Source organism: Solanum pennellii, chromosome 11 (assembly GCF_001406875.1).
Source record: "Solanum pennellii chromosome 11, SPENNV200".
Lineage (NCBI taxonomy): Eukaryota > Viridiplantae > Streptophyta > Magnoliopsida > Solanales > Solanaceae > Solanum > Solanum pennellii.
The window spans coordinates 27,807,525-27,813,608 of NC_028647.1; the positions used below are offsets into that span (position 1 = coordinate 27,807,525).

The following is a 6,084-nucleotide window of genomic DNA, read 5'->3' on the forward strand; positions in this document are numbered from 1 at the left end:
ATAAAGGGAGATGATTTTATCCTTTTTTTCCCTTTCAGGAGAATTATTGAAGGTAAAGAGATACTACTCCTTATTTTATTTCATTTTTTACTATCTTAGAAAAAAATATCTGTCCGAACTAGGATTTTCCACCCATCTCAATTTCACATTTACATATCCTTGAAATTGTCCTAGCCAAAAAAATTGTATTTGAACTAGGAAAAGGATTTAATTCTAAAAATGTACTTCAAATACAATTCCCCATAAAGAATAATTATACTTAACAAAGGAAAAGGATTTCTCACCCCCACTTATCCTTTATAAATAGAGGACTGCTATCATTGTCTTTTTCATACACAATATTCAGCAATTGCATATTTCCCTTTTCGCAGATGGTTGAGGTTCATTGTTTTTTTTTATTTATTCAAATTTTTGCATTTTCCTCTTATTTTTTTCGTTTTTTTTAGGCAAACATAAATAATATTTGTATTTCACGGAGGCTGAACAATGGAGAGCTTTATCACAACACGAAAGGTTTATAATGTTCATGCCTTGAAGATCACTAACTTGAGACTTTACTAGGATACCGTATTTAACGTCCCTTCAAAATACTACTCACAAGGCCTTATTAAATCCAAAACACATAACCAACTTGAAGCTTTTCAAGAATTTTGTGTTTAACATCCCTTCCTTGACAAAATACTACTCTCAAGGCTTTACAGGATCCCGAATACTTAACCAACTTGGGGCTTTACTACAATATTGTGTTTACATCCCCTCCTTGAAAAAAATTTTCTACTCTCAAGACTTTAGAAGAGTCTTAATCCTTAACAAACTTAAGTCTTTACTAGAATAGTATATCCAATGTCTCCACCTTGAAAAAATTACTACTTTCGAGGTATTACAAGTTCCAAATACTTGACCAACTTGAGGCATTGAAAGAATATTGTGTTTAACGTCCCCGCCTTGAAAAAATACTACTCTCAAGGCTTTACATGGCCCCGAATACTTAAGAATAAGATGTGAAGGAATTTTTTAACGTCCCCGCCATTAAAATCACTTAACTTGAGGCTTTTCAAGATACTTAATGCTTAAATTATTCGACCCTTCTTAACTACTCCTTTTTTCAAGTTTTATCTTCTTTTGTACATCATTATAAATAAATATTAACACTCTTTTTTCCTTTTTTTCTTTTTGATGTTTGAACAATGGTTTTCTTAATGGATTATACTTTCCCATCTTCTAAACTTAAATCTCTTATCGATAGAACGGATGGTAGTATGGTGGAGACTAAGTTTATATTCAAGGATTCATTTAGTGGTTCTTATGTTTATATATGGCCACAATTGAGGAACATACTTCACATGAGAAGTGGGACATCCGAATACGATCACAAATCTAATAAATCCCCCAAAGTGAAGTATCTTGAGAAACCAATTCCTCATCGTACGAAAACCGTGAGCACGCTTTCAAATTTAGGTCGCCGCATGATTCTAGAAGATACATTGGGGAGACAACATTGTACTTGCAGGTGAATACCCCTGCATTTCAAGATACTAGAAATGGATAGAAGATTTCTTTAGCAAAAATGGGCAAAATCTAAATAATGCTTGCATTCTAGATGTTGTATTTTCTCTCGTTTTACTTAAGATCGAAATTCAACTATTATACAAGCTTTTTGTGAGGATTGGTGCCCTAAAAAAATACATTGGTTGCATCTATTGCGGAAACATCTATATCTCTTAGGGTCTTGCATATTCGGGGGGGAATACATTGTATGGACTGCAACCATGCTTTTTAGGCCTCACTCAACATATTATTTTGATGATTGAAAAGCACTAGAGTTGGAGCTATCTTATTTTATGAGACGTTCTTTTAATTATCTTACATTTAGGAGGAGAGGTTCTTTTGTCATCCAACCATCTAGTTTCCACAAATTTAGTAGCTAATTTGGTTTTAATAAAGATTTTACTGGCTATTTATAAAATGATAGTTGTGCTAAGTTGCTCGATGAAGGCCTTAGATATTGACACATTGTCATATCTCATTGAACTATGTCTAATGCGATATTCCTCCTATGCTAACTTCCGCCAAGAAGCTTTATGCTACCGTATACTCATTTTTGTGGGAGAGATCCTATTGAATGTTTCTTGAGGATAATTTTTATTTTATGGTGGAGAAATATGGATAAGAATGTTTTTCCCTTTTAGATAATAAAAGTCAAGATATTGAGAGGACACTTTCAATAGTCAAGACACCACTTTCTCCCCAACCTCAAAGTAAGAATCCTAAGTCCTCTAAGGCATCTATGAAAGAAGTAGTTCATACTCCTATAGATAAAGAGTAATGTCCCCAATTCCTCTTCACAAGTAAACGGGCCATTCAACAAAGAAGCAAAACAAGCAAGGATCGATGTTAAAAGAGGCAAAGGGTTGAACCATCTAGGATAAAAGTTGTTGATTTAGGATTTGTAGAAGTCCAAAGTGTCTATAGATCTTCAAAATCATTGAGAATTCGGAGTGACAATGTTTTGTTTCCTTTCTTTTGTTTTATGTTTTAAAAAATAAAATGACTTTTAGGTTATCGTTGTCGGACATCCACTAGGATCGCTACATGAAAGACCGCAAGTTAGCGATGAGTCTACTGCAATATCATGACCTAAAGCAAACTAATTTTCAAAAACTGAGCAAGAACAAAAGACATCATATTCTTCTCGTGGCCAAACGTTAAAAGGGATGACTCATTATTCAAATGAGCCTTCTCGAGTTCTTTCAATGAGTAATGGAGCTATGTCTTTCTTTGAAGGAAAACGTGTTGTGTTCAACTACAAAAGGAAGTACATGTTGGGTCTTTAGAAAGAGATTTGCGGAAAACATTCTATAACTTCTCTAGAGAATATTTCATCTTACAAAGATGACATTTTTGAGATTTTCAAGGGGATGAGTGAGTTGAATTTATTATATCTTACACCGTTGAAGATCTTGGTAGATTCTCTTTTTGATCAGGCTACTTCTTATGATCAAGAACACTCTAATTTTGTTGAAAAGGGCCATGAAGATGAGAAAATAGAATTGCTTTACAATGCAAAAGAGTATGTTGAATTGTTCAAAGTAGATGACGGAGAGAAGGCAAAAGATGTTTCTTCAAACAAGAAATTGCTAAAGAAGGTTAAGCGGAAGCTTGAAACATTACAAGGAGAGCGAAACGGACTTGAAACCATTTTAGAAGTTGTTAAGAAGAATGTTGAACAGATTCAAGCCAAGATTTTAGCTACAAAATATGAAATATCCTTGTTTTAAAATATGATTTTATAACGCCTCAAGACTCTATCTGTTTGGAACAGAAAAGAGAGTTCTTGGAGTTTACTTATCAAGATTTTACCAACTACAAGTTAAGATTGGATTAGGCTTTTATTGTGTTTCCCTTTTTTTTTATTTTGTTCTGCATTTGATTGATGTTTTAGACAATTTTACATTAGTAAAGTTCCTTCCTTTTTTCCTCATATCATGTATTTTATTGCCTCCTGTTTGAATTCACTCTGTAATTCTTGATTGTATGGTTTTTGTAATTCAAACTCATTCCATATTTTTCTTTCCAATAAGAATTAATAAAGTTGAAGTTTTAAATTTTTAACTTTGCACATGCAAACTTCACTACAGAATTTTGTGGAATTTGATGGTTCTACTCGTAACAAGTTTTAGGACCTTAACTAGTAAATTCATAGAATTCAAAGACATTGAATTGCAACTTTGTTGATTTAATCACATCCACGTGCAAACTTGTATGAATTATGTTCTTATTTTATTGAATTCGAAAATCTTTTTATTTTTTAGAATTTGAATACTTAAAATTGCATACTTTAAGGAATTGAAGAATTCAACTCGCATACTTGTCTGAATTTAAAGACTTCGGGTTTGCGCTCTCCATTGACCCGTTAATACTTCGTACAAGTCAAATGTTTGAAGGCACAAAAGATAAAATAAAACGTATATCGCTTTGACTTTAATAGGACAGATCAAGTGGAATCATTTGGTTTTTCGACACTCATGCAACTGAAGTTAGAATATGGTTCTAAGTCCCTACATACCTCAGTGAACATGATCAAGTCACAATGTAGTTCTACGGAGTGAGTGACTTTTTTTTTGTTGCGTCCTACATAGTTTAAACTCTTACAGGCCAGGAGTGACATGCAGTTTAGGCTCGTACATTAAGGACCATATTCTTACTTTAATGGCAATACCTCTTTAGAAATTTGGCATTAATAGGACTGATCCTTACACCATCAGCATCAACAATATTGTAAGCACCTTTTGAAAATATGCTTCATGTATAACATATGGTCCATCCCACTTTGAGATAGATTTGCCCCCAGACAGTTTCAATGTAATGATTGGTCTTCTTATTGTGAGAACTTGGTCTCAAACTTAAAAGCACCTTAAGTGAACCTTCTTATTGAAAGCACGAGATAGACCAACTTGATAACTTTCAAGGTCTTGTTGGAAGTCTAGCCTCTTTTCAACAAGTTCTTCTAACTCACCAAGATGCAATCGAGCATTTTCTTCTTCAGTGAGCCTTCTCGAATAACAAGTCTCAAGAAAGGTATTTGACGCTTAAGTAGCAAGATTGGTCAACTCCAAAAGCAAGTGAATATGGTGTTTCTTGAGTTGGAGTATAGTACATCGTTCTATATGCCCACAAGTCTTCTCCATTCTTTCATGCCAATTCCATTGGACTTGGATACAACTTTCGTGAGAAGGTTGCATAAAGACCTTCGGTGCCAGCATGATACATAGATTATTACAATGCTTGAAGCCGAATTTAACAAAAATCTTGTTCATTAACTTGTTATCAAATTGCTTTCCATTGTCTATCATTATGTAGAGAAGGATGCCAAATCGATAAATTATATTCAGTCGGATAAAATTTGAAACATTCTCTTTATTTACATCTTTAAGAGCGACAACTTCAGCTCATTTTGAGAAAAAAAATTTTTGCAACAAAGATGTACAAATGTCCTCCAAAAGATTTTGGTAGTGGTCCCACAACATCCAACCCCAAGCATGAAATGGTATAGATACAATAGTTGGGTGCAATACTTCAGACGGATGGTGTATGAAATCCGCATGAAATTGACAAGTAATCACACCTCCGAGCATAATCTAAGCAATCCTTCACCATGGTTGGACAATAATTCCGATCCTTTTTAAGTGAAAGTATAGATTCGTTCCAGATTGATATGATCAACACACTCATGAATTAGTTTCTTGTAGAGCTTGAATCATTTTTTCCTCACCAAAACATCGTAATAGTACATCCTCAAATGATCTTCTATATAATGTATCCCTTTAGCAAGGGAAATGATGTGCACGAGGAAGAATGTCCATCATTCTCCTTGGATTTTATTTGAGTATCCCATAACACATTCAAGAATGGGTTGTCTCCAATCTTGCTCTGCATCTTCAGAAATGACAACGAGATACTCAAACTTATTTTCTATATATATTTCCTTATTTGACAAATAGTAACTTGAATTTGATCATGAAGAGTTACTGTAGGATCATGGGGAGCCAATGCATCATATTTCTTATTATCCGTTCTACACACATGTTGAAGGTTCACATCACCAAGCCATCAAATTAAATTTTGATCATAATCATGATAAGAACGCAATTCATATTTCTTCACCTCATAACTTCCCAAGAGTTGGTTTATCACAAACTTAGAGTTGCCAAATTCTTGTATGTTTAATTATTTGATGTCAATGACCATCTCAAGTGCAAGTATAAAAGTGTTGTATTCAACGACATAGATGGAGAAACATTTCTTCAAAAAGAGAATGGTAGAACCTCCAGTTGTGAAGTGATGAACAATATGTCAGTGCCAGCTCGACCACAATGTGCAGCCCTATAAAAGTACATTTTCCAAGGAGTTTGAATTTCATTAGACATTGCATCATCTTTGGAAAGCTCATCCGTTAACTACCAATCGTCAGGCGTCGGATGGATGTAAATAATCTCAACCTGTTGGAATTGGAGGCACCATGTTGCTAGTCGCTCACTAAGGACGATATTTGACATTACTAATTTGATGGGAATTTCTCTAGAA

The 6,084-nt window shown here is 34.1% G+C and overlaps 1 pseudogene; it reads left to right on the forward strand.

The window, feature by feature from the left end:
* Nucleotides 1–2,041: 2,041 nt before the first annotated feature.
* Nucleotides 2,042–3,278, forward strand: LOC114074729 (annotated as a pseudogene).
* The last annotated feature ends 2,806 nt before the right edge of the window (nt 3,279–6,084 follow it).